Source organism: Cucumis sativus, unplaced genomic scaffold (assembly GCF_000004075.3).
Source record: "Cucumis sativus cultivar 9930 unplaced genomic scaffold, Cucumber_9930_V3 scaffold73, whole genome shotgun sequence".
NCBI classification, from domain to species: Eukaryota; Viridiplantae; Streptophyta; class Magnoliopsida; order Cucurbitales; family Cucurbitaceae; genus Cucumis; species Cucumis sativus.
The window spans coordinates 70,533-89,639 of record NW_022279565.1 but is presented as its reverse complement, the minus strand read 5'-3'; the positions used below and the strand labels follow the sequence as shown (position 1 = coordinate 89,639).

The 19,107-nt window shown below is 35.0% G+C and overlaps 1 long non-coding RNA gene across 2 annotated transcripts; it reads right to left on the bottom strand.

Moving 5' to 3' along the window:
- Positions 1 to 1,026: 1,026 nt before the first annotated feature.
- LOC116406209 lies at positions 1,027 to 8,773 on the bottom strand. 2 transcript variants are annotated; one of them, XR_004219243.1, is made up of 5 exons: positions 8,370 to 8,773; positions 6,978 to 7,048; positions 6,813 to 6,884; positions 6,662 to 6,724; positions 1,027 to 1,286 (listed from the first exon to the last, which is right to left on the bottom strand). It is a non-coding gene; the product is annotated as an uncharacterized LOC116406209 (long non-coding RNA). The 2 variants fall into 2 exon arrangements; XR_004219244.1 differs by having other exon boundaries at positions 1,027 to 1,281.
- Between the last annotated feature and the right edge of the window lie 10,334 nt (positions 8,774 to 19,107).

Here is a 19,107-nt window from a genome sequence, read left to right as displayed (position 1 = left end):
ACAATGGCAATCCACAACTCTCTTGTACATTATTTAAAATAGAAAATAGAAACTAGAACATGAACCCCATTGATAAATAAACCGTAGCCTAACAAAAACCGTAAACCCCGAATCCCTAACCCCTAAACCCCTTTGCTATAGTAAATGGTATTTAAAAATCTCAAATTAACTATCTTAAACACTATTTCAAATCCTCAATTTCCTATAATATTTATTATTTACTACGATATTTGTTAAATTATTTTTTTGTGAAGTTACAAAACTATACTTGTTGAAATACTTTGAAAATTATTCAAAAGAGATGGAAAAAAAAAGATGCAGTGGAAAATACATCCACGTATATTTTCACAATTTCAAAATTAATTTGACTAAATACAATTTAATTTAGTCAAACCCTAAACCCCTAAACAAACTCTTTTGTGAATGATATCTTTGCGCCTATAGCTCCTTTGACCGGAGTTATCCCCTTTCCTCTCATACTCTACTAGACTCTATAAACTCCTAATACTAGGATTTTCATAATTCGAGATCCGAACAAGGAGTTAGCTATTTTAGTCAACTCCCTTCCTTGCAAATCTGGACCCAAACACCCCAACATGGTAACAAACGACTATAAAAAAAAAAAAAAAAGTAATATCCACAAAAATAGACATGGTCCAAATTCGAAAAATACCTGTTTCTTGGTGATGGAATGGAGGGTTTGAGAGTGATTGTGGTGTCCCCATAGTTAGCAACCATATTGGTGGAGATCAAGTATTTGGTGTAAGTTAACAGAAGGTATGAAGTAGATGTTACATATTGCATATTACTGTCGCTCATTCTGAACAGCAACCCTCCTTCACAAAACGGTAGGGGGGAAGGGGTTAAACTTCATTTTCTTTTTACCATTTTACCGATAATAAAAATAAAAAAGTAGTCGTTGATCATCAAAATAAAAAAAGACATGGAGTGTATTTGGGGCAGGAGAATGATTCTCCGAGAATGATAAAGCAAATGGCGCTGTTGTTGGGGGTTCTTGGCACGGTGTAGGAACTTTAGTTGAACCTTGCTGAAATTTTTGTTAGTTAAACAATTGAAAGCATATTTTTATTTTTACAATAATAGCAGCCATACACACATATATAATAAAAGTTTTACATATTCTTATCTCTTGAATTTATCTTTTCTTAAATAGTACCATATAGAAGAGAAAATATAAAAAGATCGCATGCTCCCTTTTCCTCTTCTTGCTTATAGTTTTGCACGATCTTTACTCTCTCCTTGGTTTTTGATGCATGTCTTCTGCTCTAAATAACATAGAAAATTTTGAAGACATGATATGATTAAATAAAGAAGATTAAGAAGAAAGAAAGAAACTTAAAAGATAAAATAGTTTAGGGCAAAACAATCTTCAAGAAGATCCACCCTTAGAAACACATACCTGAAACCGAAACTTGAAACAGAACCTTGAAACCTTGAACCCCAACAAACGAACCACAAAACCCCCAAACCTTCAAACCCCAAAACTCCTAAACCCAAAACTTGAAACTCCAAACGCTCCATCCCGATGCTCGAAATCACGAACCTCGAACCGATCCATGCACCCTAAACCCCGAAACCTGAAACCCTAAAATCCAAACCCCCAAACCCCAAAACTTCTAAACCCAAAACCTCGAAACCTCAAACTTCAAACCTCAAACGCTCCACCCCGGAGCCTGAAATCACAAACCCCAAATCGATCCATACATCTTAAACCCCGAAACCTAAAACACGAAACCCTAAATCCCTAAAAACCGTAAACCGTAAACAATAAACCCTAAACTTTAGCCCCTAAACCATAAACCCTAAAGTACCCCAAAACCACAAACCTCGAAAGCTCGAAAGCTCGAAAAGTCTAAACCTTGAAACCTAAAACCCCTAACCCAACCCCCAAACCTCCAAACCCCCAACCCCCAAACCCAAAAACCTCGAAACCTGAAACTTGAAAACCGAAACGCTCTACCCTGAGACCTGAAATCAAGAACTCCAAACTGATCCATGCACCCTAAACCCTGAAAACCCCTAAAAACCTAAAACCGTAAACCATAAATCCTAAATTTTAACCCTTAAACCATAAACCCTAAAGTAACCAAAGTACCGTAAACCACGAACCCCGAACCCCAAACCACGAACCCTGAACCCCAAACCCCAATCCCCAATCTCGAAACTCGAACCCTAAAATCCTAAACACTAAACCCTAAAGTACCTTTAACCTCAAACCCCAAACCCCGAACCTTGAACGTCGAACCTCCAACCTTGAACCCTGAAACGAAACCTAAAACCCAAAAAACTACAAACCTCGAAACCCAACCCACAAACCTTCCAATCCCCAAACCTCCAAGCCCCAAACCCCTAAACCCTGAAAATCGATATCTAAAACCTGTAATCCTAACTTCAAACTTTGTTGGTGGAGATAACAATTTCTATTATTTAGGGAGTATCTATGCATTTTGCATTATGGATTGGTTAGAAATTTTTAGTTTCTTATTATGATTCGAATTACATGCATTTTGGGTATCAAACTTTGATTAATATTGGTCATCGTCTCAGAATCTAATAACACACAACCCTATAACTCTAACCTAAACCCTAAACCCTGAAACCCCAAACGCTCCACCCTGAATCCCAAAATCACGAACACTGAACCAATCCATGCACCTTAAACCTCGAAACCTAAAACCCTAAACCCTAAACCCCTAAAAACCTAAAACCGTAAACCATAAATCCTAAACTTTTAACCCCTAAACCGTAAAACCTAAAGTACCCCGAACCCGAAACCCGAACCCAAAATCCTAAATAATAAACCCTAAAGTACCCCAAACCCGAACCTCGAACCTTGAACCCAGAACGTGAAACCTATAATCCCAAAACCACAAACTTCGAAACCTCGAAAAGTCTAAACCTTGAAACCCAAAACCTCTATACCCAAACCCAAAACCTTCCAACCCTCAACACCCAAACCTCCAAACCCCAAAACCTCAAAACCTCGAAAAGTCTAAACCTCGAAACCCAACCCCCAACCTCTCAAACCTTCCAACCCTTAACCCCTAAACCTTCCAACACCCAAACCTCCAAACTCCCAACCCCCAACCCCAACCACAAAACCCCTAAACGCCAAAACTCAAAATCTGAAACCTGAAATCCTAACTTCAAACTTTGTTGGTGGAGATAACAATTTCTATTATTTAGGGAATATCTATGTATTTTGTATTATGGATTGGTTTGAAATTTTAAGTTTCTTATTATGATTCGAATTACATGCATTTTGGGTATCAAACTTTAATTAATATTGGTCATCGTCTCGAAATCTAATAACACACAGCCTTAAAACTCTACCCTCAACCCTAAACCCTGAAACCCCAAACGCACCACCCCAAAGCCCAAAATCACGAACCTCGAACCAGTTCATGCACCCTAAACCCGAAAATTGAAACCGTAAATCCCAAATCCTCTAAACCCCTAAACTCCTAAACCTCAAAACTCGAAATACGAAATCCGAAACCTGAAATCCTAACTTCAAACTTTGTTGGTGGAGATAAAAATTTCTATTATTTAGGGAACCGATCCATGCACCCTAAACCAGAAATCTGAAATCGCAAACCATAAATCCTAAACTTTAACCCCTAAATCATACACCCCAAAGTACCCCAAACCTCAAACCACGAACCCCAAACCTCAATCCCGAAACTGGAACCCAAAGTCCTAAACACTAAACCCTAAATACCCCTAACCCTGAACCCTAAACCTCGAACCTCGAACCTCGAACCTTGAACCTGAAACCCTGAAGCCAAAACCACCAACCTCGAAACCTCGAAAAGTCCAAACCTCGAAACCCAAACCGCAAACCTTCCAACCCTCAAACCCCAACCCCCACCCCCAACCTCAAAAGCTCGAAAACTCTAAACCTCGAAACCCAACCCCTACCTCTCAAACCATCAAACCCTAAACCCTAAACTCTAAACCCCAAAACCCCAAAACCCCAAAATGACCAATTAATCCTTAAGTGTAAGTTCGTAACTCACAAACTAACAAAAAGTTCAAAATGTGTGAAAATGCACTTTGAGACCTAAAATGGCAACCAAGTATGCAAGTGAAACAAACTTAGTCTTAAACAAATCTAAAAATTTTTCAAACTATGTTTAAGTATCACTTGAACTTTCAGAACGACCTAAGAACGTTTACTTGTAATTTTGTCACTCATAACCTACCAAAAAAATTCAAAAAGTACGAAAAAGAAAGAAACACTACAGGACCCAAAATGGCAACCAAGTGTGCAAGTGCAACAAACTTAGTTCCAAACAAACCTAAAAAGTGGTCAAGGCGTGTCTAAGTATTACTTGAACTTTCAAGACGACCTAACAAAGCTTAAGTGTAAGTTGGTAACCCATAGCCTACCAAAAAGTTCAAAAAGTGTGAAAAGGGCACTTCAAGACCCAAAATGGCAACCAAGTGGGTAAGGTCAACAAACTTAGTTTCAAACCAATCTACAACGAGTTCAAAACGTGTCTCAATATCACTTGAACTTTTAAAACGACCTAAAAATCTTATGTGTAGGTTCGTAACTCATAACCTACCAAAAAAGTTCAACTAGTGTGAAAAAAGCACTACAACACCCAAAATGGCAACCAAGTGTGCAAGTGCAACAAACTTAGTGCAAACCAAGCTAAAACGTGCTCAAAACGTGTCTAGGTATTACTTGAGTTTTCAAAATGACCTAGCAAATCCTAAGTGTAAGTTCGTAACTCATAATCTACCAAAAAGGTTGAAAAAAGAATTTCAAGAACAAAAATGACAACCAAGTGTGTAAGTGCAACAAATGCAATCTAGCCTAAAATGTAATCAAAATGTGTGTAAGCATCACTTGAATTTTCAAAACGACCAAACAATGCTTAAAATGTAAGTTTGTAACTCACAACCTACCAAAATTTCAAAAAGTATGAAAAAAGTACTTCAAGACCCAAAACGGAAACGAAGTATCTAAGTGCAACGAACTTAGTTTCAAGCCATCCTAAAAAGAGGTCAAAACGTGTCTAAGCTTTCAAACCGACCAAACAATACTCAAGCGTAAGTTCGTAACTCACAACCTACAAAAATTTCAAAAAGTGTGAAAAAAGCACTTCAAGACCCAACATGTCAACCAAATGTGTAACAAACATAGTTCCATACAAACACAAAATGTGTTTAAAACGACCTAACAATGCTTAAGTGTAAGTTCGTAACAAAAAGTTCAAAATGCTTGTGAAACAAGTATGCAAGTGAAACAAACTTAGTCTTAAACAAATCTAAAAAATTTTCAAGTCGTGTTTAAGTATCACTTGAACTTTCAGAACGACCTAAGAATGTTTGTTTGTAAGTTCGTCACTCATAACCTACCAAAAAGTTCAAAAAGTATGGAAAAAAAACACTCCAGGATCCAAAATGGCAACCAAGTGTTCAAGTGCAACAAACTTAGTTCCAAACCAACCTAAAAAGTGATCAAGGCGTATCTAAGTATCACTTGGACTTTCAAAACGATCTAACAAAGCTTAAGTGTAATTTGGTAACCCATAGCCTACCAAAAAGTTCAAAAAGTGTGAAAACAGCACGTCAAGACCCAAAATGGCAACCAAGTGGGTAAGGTCAATAAACTTAGTTTCAAACCAACCTAAAACGAGTTCAAAACGTGTCTAAGTATCACTTGAACTTTCAAAAGGATCTAAAAAAGCTTATGTGTAGGTTCGTAACTAATAAGCTACCAAAAAGTTCAAAAAGTGTGAAAAGAGCACTTGAAGACCCAAAATGACAACCAAGTGTGTAAGTGCAACAAACTCAATCTAACCTAAAATGTATTCAAAATGTGTGTAAGTATCACTTGAATTTTTAAAACGACCAAACAATGTTTAAGTGTAAGTTTGTAACTCACAACCTACCAAAATTTCAAAAAGTGTGCAATAAACTTAGTTCCAAACCAATCTAAAAAGTGGTGAAGGTGTGTCTAAGTATCACTTGGACTTTCAAAACGATCTAGCAAAGCTTAAGTGTAAGTTGGTAACTCATAGCCTACCAAAAAGTTCAAAAAGTGTGAAAAGAGCACTTTAAGACCAAAATGACAATCAAGTGAGTAAGGTCAACAAACTTAGTTTCAAACCAACCAAAAACGAGTTCAAAACGTGTCTAAGTATCACTTGAACTTTCAAAATGACCTAAGAAAGCTTACGTGTAGGTTCGTAACTCATAAGCTACGAGGAAGTTAAAAAAGTGTGAAAATAGCACTTCAAGATGACAACCAAGTGTGTAAGTGCAACAAACTTAGTGTCAAACCAACCTAAAACGTGCTCAAAACGTGTCTAGGTATTACTTGAGTTTTTAAAATGACCTAGAAACTCTTAAGTTCTTCTGCCTTCTCCTTCAACGCTTAGACAGATTGTTGAAATTCTATGTTTCTGCAATGTTTCCCAGAACATGAAACATTCATTACGGAAATAAGTACCATGAATACAAACCGTGAAGAAACAGTAAAACAGTCAATACAAGAAGCAAGTGGAAGCTCAGAAGTTTCATATTTCATCAGGATGATTTTCATTTTGATTGTCTAATATTCAACTCTAATTACATAAGGTGCATTAGTGTAAGCAAAGACGGAAACAAAAGAAACATAACTCACCTTACCGCCTTCTCTAATTGATCCATTTGCATCACGTACACAGTAAACCTGTTGCGTTTGGAACTGTTGAAATTCAATAAAAAGGAGTTAACATCATCTCATCCTACAAAACAAAATCCACAACTATAGAACAAAGACTGTCAGAGCATACAGCTACAATGATAATGGGAGTGCTTCCCATCATCTTGGTCTCTCGTACCTCAACATCTGAAATGTGCAGAATCTGTTTATCATAACAGAAATAATTACTTTTAAGTCATAGAAAAAAGCCTTACATTAATTAGAATACCATCCACCTATCAAGATGTGTACATACCTCAAACAATAGCCAAAGCACAAGGGGTGTGTTTACGAGTGCTTGTAGCACAAGTAATGCAATTATGAACCCTTCAATATAAAAAAATGATTAATAATCAAATACTCAGATGTTTTCTTTCACTCTCGTACTATTGTTTAAGTGCTTCTTGGTCAAGCACCTAGACCAAAAGGCTATCTATGAGCGTTTTCTAGTTTCTGAAAAAAGAAATACTCTAATGTGTGGTCGTACTAGCATAAACAGTCATAGATAATTATGAGATGATATCCTTCGTAATGGGATAAGATAATACTTACTATTATTTAGTATTTTCTTTTATTTAATTGAAGAAATAATTGGAAAATAAAACAGAAAGTACAAAAATGAGTAATAACCCCAGTAAAGACCGGTATGATTCAATTCAACATTTTGTTTGGTCTCTCGACATGATGATAATTTTTACCTAGAGTGCTTCTAGGCCATAATGCAAATATTAACACGTGACAGAGTTCCCACATATGACTTTATTCTCTCATTGTTGCCCATTATGTAAAGTTGTCGATGAAACACCAGCCAGTTTATCATTTGCCATTTTGCTGAAAAATTTAGGAAGCAGATCATCTCTCCTTTGGTTAATCTGCCACCCTACCAAACAAGATTATGAACCTTCTTTTATGCACCCTCACTAGCACCCTTTACTGACTTTAAAAGAATTACGTGGATGCATCTTATTCGGAAATTTTTACAGATTCGCATGGAAGGAACAGGAACAATAGCCTCCTTAGTGAAAAGGCAGGCCTTAAGATAGGTTTTTTATTCCTTTTAAAATATAATCTATCCTGCTATGACTTAGTGCAATTTTTCATGTTTCTATAGCTCTTCCAATCTCTATTCTTGCATCTCTTCTGACTGATTGGAGAAATCTCTTGTAAACTCTATTCGCGTGGGTGTTTCACCAAACCTTTTGTAAATTTCATACATCAATAAAATTACTTCTTATAAAAAAAAAATAAGGGGAAGAAACTACGTTTTAGAGACAAATGGCTCTAAAGCACACACAAACATTCTCCATCTCAATATCTATCTGCCCTGTTTCCAATTTAATCCAGCACTCATTTGGGGTTATTGTAGGTTCATATTTAGAAATAGTCATTCATGTTGTGATGCAAAATCCCTTTTATGTATCTAAAACTAAAATCACGAAAATCATCGTGGACATGTAGCACAACAAACTAAATTTCCACGGGAAGCCTTTGCTAACAAAATGGTAGACAATAATTACTCAAGCAAGAGAGAAGGACTATAATTAATTAACAGAAGTACAAATCAATCTAGGTGCACAACCACCAAGCAAGAGAGAAGGAACAATAAACTTCAATAACAAAAGAAAGGTAGTATCCAGACTATCCTTACTTGTTATCGAAGAAGATACCTTGGCTTCGGTAAGCCCGATGCTCTGTCATACAACGTTCATTTACCTCAGTACTGCAATGTTTCTTCAAAGTTTGGGAATCTACCTAAAACATAAATATATATTACAACTTGAAAACCTCCATGTCAGAAACTTTACTTTAATTATCAAACTAGATGCTATGCAAGAATTAGTTAGCAGAAATACAACATAAATAGTAATGATATTCTTTGGGGAGTGGATAAAAGTATCTTTCATCTTCGAAATAAGCTTAGCAGTTAGCATTAACCTTTATATTTTGATTACTTCTTAAACTTCATCCACGAAATATGGTAAAGAGAAAGACCTAATCCATAATGCTAAAGAGGAAAAGACCAAGTCAGATTCCTTTATTCAAACAGGTTAGTATCACAGCTCCAAAGGAAAAAACTTACGGATCTTTACGATGAATTTTCTTGAATGTGAAAAATAAGATCGATAAATAAAACTTTTGGCTACAATTAGCCACAGAAACATAAAGTTGTGACATGAAAACAAAATCTAACAGATAATTAACTATACAGTTTGTAGGCAAAATACCAAATAGCCCATAATCAAGATCACAACTCAAGCAGACAATAATGTGTAGTTTATCATTTCCAACTAAATAATTCAATAATACATAAGGTCAAATGGCCAAATAATATGGCCTTTCACATAAATACTTGCTCCTGATTTTTTTGAACGATAATGTTATCACTTGTCTCCCACGTTTCACGAAGGCGCCCTCAACCATCTATCAATTCCAATATAAGAAAATTATTTTACATATTATATTAAACATTGAAAATTCTTTTACATATGATTTTTTTTTTTTACGTATTCCTATTGAAGAATCTCATTTGAGCATTTTATGCTCAATTTGACTTGAAAGAAACAACAGACTTTCAATTAGAAGGAAGCAAGATGCCAAGTTTTTTTGAACAACTGTTTTTTTTTTTTTTTTTTTGCTTTAACTTGTTGTAAATTGGAGATGTTTTCCATAACTACTTCGGCTTGGAGCTCTCCTTATGTAATTTCAAGAAATAGATAAAATCCAAGTTAAACTAGATAAGTAGAAAAGATATAATCTCTCTAGTGGAGGTCGGGCCACACTTTGTAAGTCAGTTTTTTCCTATATACCTACATATTATATGTCTATATTCTTAATGCCAAAAAAGATGATTCATAAAGTGATTAATTGGAAGGTGGTGTCTTGCTCGCAAGAGGATGACGGACTTGACATCGATGGTGTAAAGTTGAAAAATGCAACCTTCTTGCTAAATGGGTATGGAGATTTATAAATGAAAAGAATTCCCTTTGGGCTAAAAAAGTGGTGAAGAGTATCCATGGAGAAAGTTAATTTGGATGGCATACTAAAGGAATTGTCACTTGCAGTCTCCATAGTCCCTGGATTAGTATTTCGAGATGCTAGCTTCAAGTGGATTCCTAGGCATTCATCAAGTTCGGTGATGGTTGAAGAATAGCATTTTGGAATGATTCTTGGGCAGATGTTTCTTTTCCAAGATTGTTTCGATTGTCTTTGAACTCTAATAATGGAGATGTAAAGAAGTTTTGGGACTCTTCCACTACTTCATGGGCTCAAAATTTCAGTAGACTTCTAAAAGTTGAAGAAATAGATGAATTTCAAGTCTCCCAAAATAAAAGAACCTAGAAATCAGAATCAAATGAGAAGTTTTTGGTTCATTCATTAGTCAACCATGTCTCCATTGCCTCCCCAATTGAAAAACATTTATACTCGACAACTTGGAAGACAAAAAGCCCTAGAAGAGTGAATATCATGCTTTGGAGAATGCAAAATGGACTATGAACTGTGCAGAAGTTTTGCAAATGAAACCTCCCTCTCACAGTTTATCTCCTCATGTTTGTCCCTTTAGTTTGCATGCTTTAGAATATTTACATCATATTTTCTTCTCCTGCTTACATGCAAAGAAGTGTTGGTTTGGCTTACTTGGCTATCTTCATTTGAATTGGGTTTTCGACTATAGATTTAGGAGAACGTGGTCCAGCTTATTTCATGTTCCATTCTCAAGAAGAAACCAAGATTGATTTGGTTAAATGTAGTAAAGGCCATTTTACCAGAAATTTGGTTTGTCAACTAACATTTCAAAATAAAGCTTCCTCTTGGACAACTCGAGTCGAAATGGCTAGAATCAATGCTTCTACTTGATGCTCTCTTTCAAAAGACTTCAATGATTTATCCATACAAGATATAAGTCATAATTGGCTGACTTTCATTTTTAATTCTTAGTCCACTACTGTACTCTTATTTTATTTCTTTTGGATTTCTAGTGGTCTTAAATCTATGTTGTATAGTTATTGGGCAGTTTGTATGATCTATTCTAAACCTTGTCGTTGGTTTAGTCTTTTGGTTTAAGTCTCGATATGGTGAGAATGCTAAGTGGGTGTCAACCTAGATGAGATGTCCGAGTGCACTAGCTGATCCTAGGGCTTCTTTGTATTATCTTTTGTCTTGTCTACTCATTTTCAGCTTAATGAAGAGGCTTCTTTCCTATTTCAAAAAAAAAAAAAAAAGGTAAATGTATGATTCTTATAAAGTAAATTATCCTACAGATTAAAAGTTTGAACTTAGACTATTCCAAGTGCTTCACCAAATCTTAAATATTTGAACCAACTGCACCAACTTTGCACAACACAACAATGTAAAATACATTAACTACTTTCTCTTTTATGCACATTATATATCAAATAAAAATATTAGAAGGGAAAAAATGGAGAAAAAAAACATACTAACAACGATAAAATATAATAAGCTTCAATCAAAGAGAGAAAGTTTGAAGAACATAATTCAAAGGTTCCCAAAATCATATCATAATTAGAAAGCCAATACCAACACCAATTCAAAGAGAACACCTAATCTACCATACAAAAGTCTAAATATAATATATATTTTTTTAATCTTGAGTTTTAGTGTATGATGCAAGTGAAGCAAAACAACATTACAATATAAGATCTTTTTACCCTGATATTTATTAATCAACTAAGAAAAATTTGCGTTCCAAGTTGACGAAGAATCCAAGACTTTCAATCGACAAAGGTAATATTATGAACATGGTAGTTGGATGTGTTCCCTTTAGCATAGTATCTTAAATAATCACTTTTTGTTATTCGAGAAAAACTCCATTTTCTCTTATTACTGAAAAAGGATTTGATAATAGGTAAGTATAATTTAATAGAAATTCTAACTAAAGAGAACTAATTATAAAAGAAAATAACGTCTAAAAAGAATAATTAAAAAAATAACTAAGGCAACTATACAATACAAATCTACACTTGGCAATCACAACTTTCGATCTTCCTTGTATGGAGTAACATTTTAAAGAGGCCAAACTAAGATAAAGATCTAAGCGAAAACTTCATCGATGGCACAAGAAAGATGGATGGAAACCTTATAATGATACAGGTAACAAACCTTTTCAATTGAGGTTTAGATGCAAAACATGTAATATTGTTCAACAGTATTTCGTCAAAGTTAGTTATTAAAATCAAGCAAATCGTAAAACAGAAAAAAAATGTAGATTTAAGAGGACTATATAATATATCAACTAGGAATGAAACAGGCAAAGATAAAAGCAAGTATTAAGAACAAAACAAAACGTAACAAAAGAGGAAGGCCAACTTACTATTCAAAACAGAAAAGGAGTTCCACATCACTTGCAAGATTGCCTGTGGAATCACTTTCATTTTATTGCTATAGAACTATCTTGGAAACTTTGGCAGAGTTGTGTTTGGAAATTACAATGATGTTTAGCAAAAATGTTTACAATAATAAAACTATAACATAAATGTTTCATAATGTTGGAAGAAATTATAGCAATTCATTGCAAATAAGATGCAGTACCTTGATTTTATGGTTAAAGGTTCTAATTGTTTTTTCTTTTTAAGCTCTTATTTAGAAGGGATTCACCTGTTACAAGTTGAAATGTGAGTTGGAAAAATTGGACAAGAAGTTATATTCTTACAAGCAAATAATCCTTATAGAAAGAACTAACTTTATTCAAGCAAAATATCTTCAAGAACAAAATTGCAATTACACGAACACTTACTAACACAAATAAAAAAATGAGGAAACAAATTCTTATTAGTAAAACACATGTAACCAATAAAAATTGCAAAACAGACCAATGAGTATAATGAAATACAACATGATAACAAGACAAAGATGCAACATATACTTAAAATACACATCAGAAAAGAAGTTGATTCTTGGAAACAAAGATTTTCTCTTCGAAGTGTTGCTCACAACCGTCAATAAGTCTGACAATTTCAATGACTTGTAAGAATTATGCACAGAGAGCAAGGATTACAAATCCAGATGTACAGGTGCTCGTGTGTGTTCAATAAAGTAAATAATAGAAAATTTTTCAAACAAAAACCAAGCATAATAAATTTCTATGACCATTAAGACATCCATATTCTTATTGCTTCTCTCCCACGTTTCACGAAGGCCCTCAGCCATCTGCCAATTCCATTTTTCTTTTTTTTAAAATGTGTTTTTTATAAAGCCCATTTTAAAAAAAAAAGTTCAAAATGCGTGAAAAATGCACTTTGAGACCTAAAACGACAACCAAGTATGCAAGTGAAACAAACTTAGTCTTAAACAAGTCCCAAAATGGCAATCAAGTGGGTAAGGTCAACAAACTTAGTATCTCTTGATTTGAAATTTGAAAAATATTCGTAAGGTGCGATAAATTCAAAATCAAATCATTTTATGTTTATGTTGTTGAATTTAAAGAAATCAAATGATTTTAAATCAACTTTTAAAAAATTAAAAATTTGTTTTTCTCTTTTCATTTTTTTCTCATATTTCATTTTTCAAGATTTAAATTGTTTTTTTGTTTTATCTGTACTTTTTTTTTTATAGGTTATGAGTTATGAGCTTATAGTTTAGCATTGTTAGGTCGTTTTGAAAATTCAAGTGATACTCCGAAGTTATTATTGGAATATTTTTTTACATTGTATTTGTTAAATCACTATTTAATTTATTAAGAGCTTGATAAATAACCACTAAACTAAAACCATAGAGGATAATTGATAGACCACTAGTACATGTTCTATCACTAACTAACAGACGGTAAAACTTTGTTATATTTGTGAATATCTTCTGCAATTTTTCGTATAATATCAACATGAACATCGTAAGAAAACTCAAATTAAGTAAGTTAAATTAAAAAAAAATTGTATGAATGTTTCGAGAACCATTAATTATAAATTCAACATTTTTGAATGAAAAATTGGATTGGTTTGTGGTGACGACTAACATGCATGTCTAACAATTATTTTCAATTTCTAATACTTTCATCTATTTCCAAAGTTGGAAACAAATGTTCACAATTATTTTTATCTTATTAAATGAAATTTCACATTTCTTAAAAATTTTGGATTATAATTATTTGAAAAAAAAAATATTTTTTTTTTGCTTTATCATTACTGAAAATTTTATCTCAGTTTTTGCAGTAAAATTTGATTTTTTTTAGTCTAAATTCTAAAAACAAAATATTTGTTTTAATTATAAAGAAATTGTTTTGGGTTTTAAATGGGCTTTATCACAAATAATTCAAATATATTTTAAATGGGCTTTTCTTCACTAACTCTAAACCCTAAACCTTTTAAATATTGGGTTTAGTTATAAAGAAGTAGCCGGATTTCTAATCAAAATTGGTTACTTAATGGCTTTTAGTTATAAATAATGACTTAGTTATAAATAATGGCTTTTCTAATACTTTCTTCACTACTTAAGTAAAATCGGTTTAGTTATAAATAATGGCTTTTCTTCACTAATCCGGCTACTTCTTTATAACTAAACCTTTTAAATGGGTTTTGGATTTTAAATGGGTTTTGGATTTTAAATTTGTTTTAGTTATAAACCCTTTCCCTCATCTCCCCTTCTCTCTCACGTTTCAAATTTCTCTAACGGCTCTCTCTCTACTTTCTGCTCCTCTCCCCTTCTCTTATCTTCTTCGTCTTCCTCAAAATCGTCGATTCATGGCCATCTTCTTCTCCTAGCCCTAACAGCGCCGGATTTCTCAACTGTCGATCTACGTGACAATCAAAATCGCAATCAAAATCGCCGGATTTCTAATACTTTCTCAACTGTCGATTCACGACCGTCATCTTCTTCTCATGTCTACTTGACAAAGCCTTTTCGGTCTACCAATAAAGGAAAGAGGATTGCTGGTGACACGAAAGCTGTGCTGGACGCTCTTTTTCCTATTCCACTGCGCGTCGTGGTCTTTCCCTTGCTGGTTGGATGACTACTATGGACGAAGAGCACAACTACTTCCAGTCTCTGGTCAATAAGTACCCAAGGAAGGTAAATTTCAGCGGAGAAAGTCGAGAGCTCCTTAGTTGATCACAAATCCTTCCAAATTCTTTGTTCGTAGAATAATTTGAAATCCTACCAATATGGATCCATGTTGTCTTTTATATCCATAAGATACCAATTAGATTGTGTTTATTATTGTTTATAAGAAAATATTTGTGTGCAGAGTTGCAGTGGGTAAATCTTAATGGCTGGCAGAAAATTGGTTCGGGATATATTACTCTCAAGACAAAGTATTTTTTATGAGTTTACTCAACATGGGGTATTTGTTCTTCCTATGCTTTATCCTTATCCCATCTTTCTCCGTTGTAGTCTTCATAGGATGGATTTATGTGGTGTAAATTTATTCATTTAGTTAGTTTGATTTATGGTTGCATTTAGGGAGAAGGTAAATTACATAAGTCGAAGTAGTTATGGAAAACAAAACCTGACCCCCGCCTAGTAGGTACTTAGAGTTCTTCACCCAGCATGGCAGCCGATAGAGAGGGAGAGAGAAAAAAAAGAGGGAGCCAAGCCAGTGCTTAGGTCATGTAAAATGTGCACCGAGATCCCCCGGTTTCAGAGTTTTCGTGGGGATCCTCTCCACTTTTCTTGCCTAAGCAAAACCCGACCCCGCCTAGTAGGTCCTTAAAGTTCTTCACCCAGCATGGCAGTGTGCAGAGAGGGAGAGAGAAAAAAAAGAGGGAGCCAAGCCAGCCGCTTAAGTCAAGTAAAATGCGCGTCGAGATCCCCCGGTTTCTGAGTTTTCGTGGGGATCCTTTCCGCTTTTCTTGCCTAAGCAAAACTCGACCCCGCCTAGTAGGTTCTTAGAGTTCTTCACCCAGCATGGCAGTCTGTAGAGAGGGAGAGAGAAAAAAAAGAGGGAGTCAAGCCAGCCGCTTTGGTCAAGTAAAATGTGCGTCGAGATCCCCCGGTTTCAGAGTTTTCGTGGGGATCCTCTTCGCTTTTCTTGCCTATGCAAAACCCAACCCCCGCCTAGTAGGTCCTTACACTTAGAGCTTTTAATGCTCAGTGCTCAGGCTTTTATTGCTTAGGGTTTGGGCTTTTATGGCTTTTAGGGCTTTTAGGTCTTTTAGGTCTTTTAGGGCTTTTAAAGCGTTTAGGGCTTAGGGCTTTTAGGGCTTATGGTTTGGGCTTTTAGGGCGTTTAGTGATTAGGGCTTTTAGGGCTTAGGGCTTTTGGCTTAGGGCTTAGGGCATAGGGCCTGGGCTTTTAGGGCTTGGGCTTTTAGGGGTTCTAGGGCTTTTTGGGTTTTTAGGGCGCTTAGGGCTTTTAGGTTTTAGGCCTCAGGCCTCAGGGCTTGGGCTTTTAGGGCTTGGGCTTTGGGCTTTTAGGTTTTAGGGCTTTGGGCTTTGGGCTTGGGTTTTTATGGCTCGGGCTTTGGGCTTTTAGGACTTTTAGGACTTTTAGGGCGTTTAGGGTTTAGGGCTTAGGGCTTGGGCTTTTAGGACTTTTAGGGCTTTTAGGACTTTTAGGGCTTTTAGGGCGCATAGGGCTTTTAGGTTTTAGGGCTTGGGCTTTGGGCTTTTAGGGCTTAGGCCTTTTAGGGCTTGGGCTTATGGCTTTTAGGGCGCTTAGGGCTTGGGCTTTTAGGGCTTTTAGGGCTTTTAGGGCTTTTAGAGCTTTTAGAGCTTAAGGCTTTTAGTGCTTAGGGTTTAAGGCTGAGGGCTTAGGGCTTTTAATGCTTAGGGCTTAGGCTTTTAAGGCTTTTAGGGCTTTTAGGGATTTTAGGGCTTTTAGGGCTTTTAGGGATTTTAGGGCTTTTAGGGCTTTTAGGCCTTAGGGCTTAGGGCGGTGTTCCGAATCCTATAATACAACCCTCCGAAGGGAACGTCGCTCCAAGGCAGACAAGTAGGCATATTATAGAAATCTCACGGTGCAACCTAATGGAAGAGACCGTGGGATGTGCTGCCACCTATCCCTCACCTACTACTATGAACTACTTCCCCTATTCACCTTGATTTTGATCCATGCAAACACTCTCCGAAGGGAGTCCACTCCTATGCACGACACAAAGCCCTTCATGGACCTCACAGTGTCAACTCTTAGGGACACTAGAGCTAAAATACTTTATTTTTCTCTAGCTGAAGTGTTCTATTTTATTTTAAAGAAAAAATGGTATTTAAAGCTTCAAGATTTATATTTTAGGCTAACTTAAACAAATCTTAAGTCTAGATAAAACATCCGAGTATAACCATTATACATGATTTTAACCTATGATGTCTAGGTGATAAACCATTTTTATTACCTCACACCTCTCACGAATGCTTATAAAACTAGGTTATTTAGGCTCAAGAACTGATTACGATCTCCAGGTAGGAGATGTTCCATAAACCGTCAACTTAAGAACCTCCAACCTTAGTCATCTTATCTGACTTGTTGACAAGATCGAACCAGGTGAGCCTCTTGTAACCAGTTTTACAAGATATCGACCTATTTCTATGAAAAATTGGAAGATATGTTTAACCTAAGTGAGATTGCATTTAATCTTTGTTATTGATTTTAAAAGTCTAATTTATTTTATAACACTTATAAAAACAATCAATTAATATGGATTTTAATTTTAACTTTTAATTAAATCATATTTAATTAAATTAAATCAAAAAAATTAATTAATTTGATTATATCATATTTAATCAAGAATAACTTAATTAATTAATTTCCATATTAATCAATTAACATGCATACAATACAATATAACCATTATATCATACTTTTAATGCATGAACATGACCTATGGTGGGATTTTAAATCTATATGACATTCAAAATGCACATACAAATTTAAAGTAATTAAATCATAGATCACATGCATAAATTAAAAAAAAACACCCTAAAATGGACTGATTTTTGGCTCCTAAATTAAGCTAAGTACTAAATTATTACATAATTAATTTGGTGTAGTACAAAACCACTCCCAAAAAACTTCGAACTGGCTGAAAAACCAACAGAAACAGCTTGAACTGGCTCAAAAACCAAATTTATTGGGCTTGAACCGGCCCAATTAACCAACAAGCCCAGACGCTCACGGGTTGGGCGCAAGCAGGTGCGCGGGTGCAGGTTGCTGGCGGGTCGCGAGGCGGGTCATGACCGGGTTTTCGGGTCTGTGACATTCTTTTCTTCATTTTTTTTCAATTCCCTCACCCGGTTGAACCAATTACAGCCTAACTTCAACTCTAATGACTATTTTTTAAAAAAAAAATTACAAACACTTTTCAACAATAAAAATAAGCCATTAACAAGACTAATTACAATAATTAGAACAAAAACACTTAATATAGGGCCAAAATCATAATATATTCATTTTAGTTCCAACCAAAATTTATCTAATAAATATGAACCCATCACATGCAATTGGGTAAAATTGAAGCATGCTCTGATACCACATGATAGAACTAAGACATGCACAGCGGAAAAAGAATCAAATTTCTACCCTAAATGGCACAATTAACAAGTAACCCTAAACTAATCAAATTAGGGCTTTAGAAAATATTACCTTTGAAGCTTTCAAAAAACTTTGATACCTCCTTATCAATTCAAACCGAGATCACCACTAATGCTCAACTACTATCCTCTGGACAAAGAACTGGGTTGTGGGACCCAATTTGATGTAGAAAGTAATGGAGATAAAAGGAAATTGGAAGGTAGAAGTATTTTTTTTCTTGGTTGACATTTTGGAGTATATTAAAAAAGGCAAAAGTTTTCAACCATTTGAAAACACCCCTATTTATAACCTAATTACATGCAAAAATGCTGTAATTAATTTGTCAAATCTCAACACCTAATGTTCCACTAACAATTAGTGGAACTTAGTGGGCTAGGTGTCTACATCTCATATAGCCACATATCCCACTAAGAGTTAGTGGGATTATCCAACAAAATGTTGGATTTTCCCACTAACTTAGTCCAAGGGTAAAATTGTCATTAGATATTTTAAGTCAAAAGTCAAACTTTGACTTTTCTAAGTCAAAAGTCAATATTTTGACTTTTTACCATTGTGTCCGTCTTGACTAATTCCAACCTCCCGAGCATGAATCCGCATTCATTTTTCCAAAATTCAAATCACATTTGAATATATGGCCGGTCAAAGTTTGACTTTTCAAAGTCAAAAGTCAACATTTTGACTTTTTACTATTTTTTGACCAATTCCATCAATTCCGAGCTTCTTAGTATGAATCTGCATTCATATTTATAGTATGTAAAACATAAAGCTCTATTTCTAATTAGAAGACTGACGACTATATCACTATATTTGTCGGTTTCTTTTTCTTCTCCCAATTCGAACAATTCGAACGATTCGACTTATTTCATCACACTGTTCTAAGTTTAATCCATATGAGCTAGCAGGGGAACCTAATG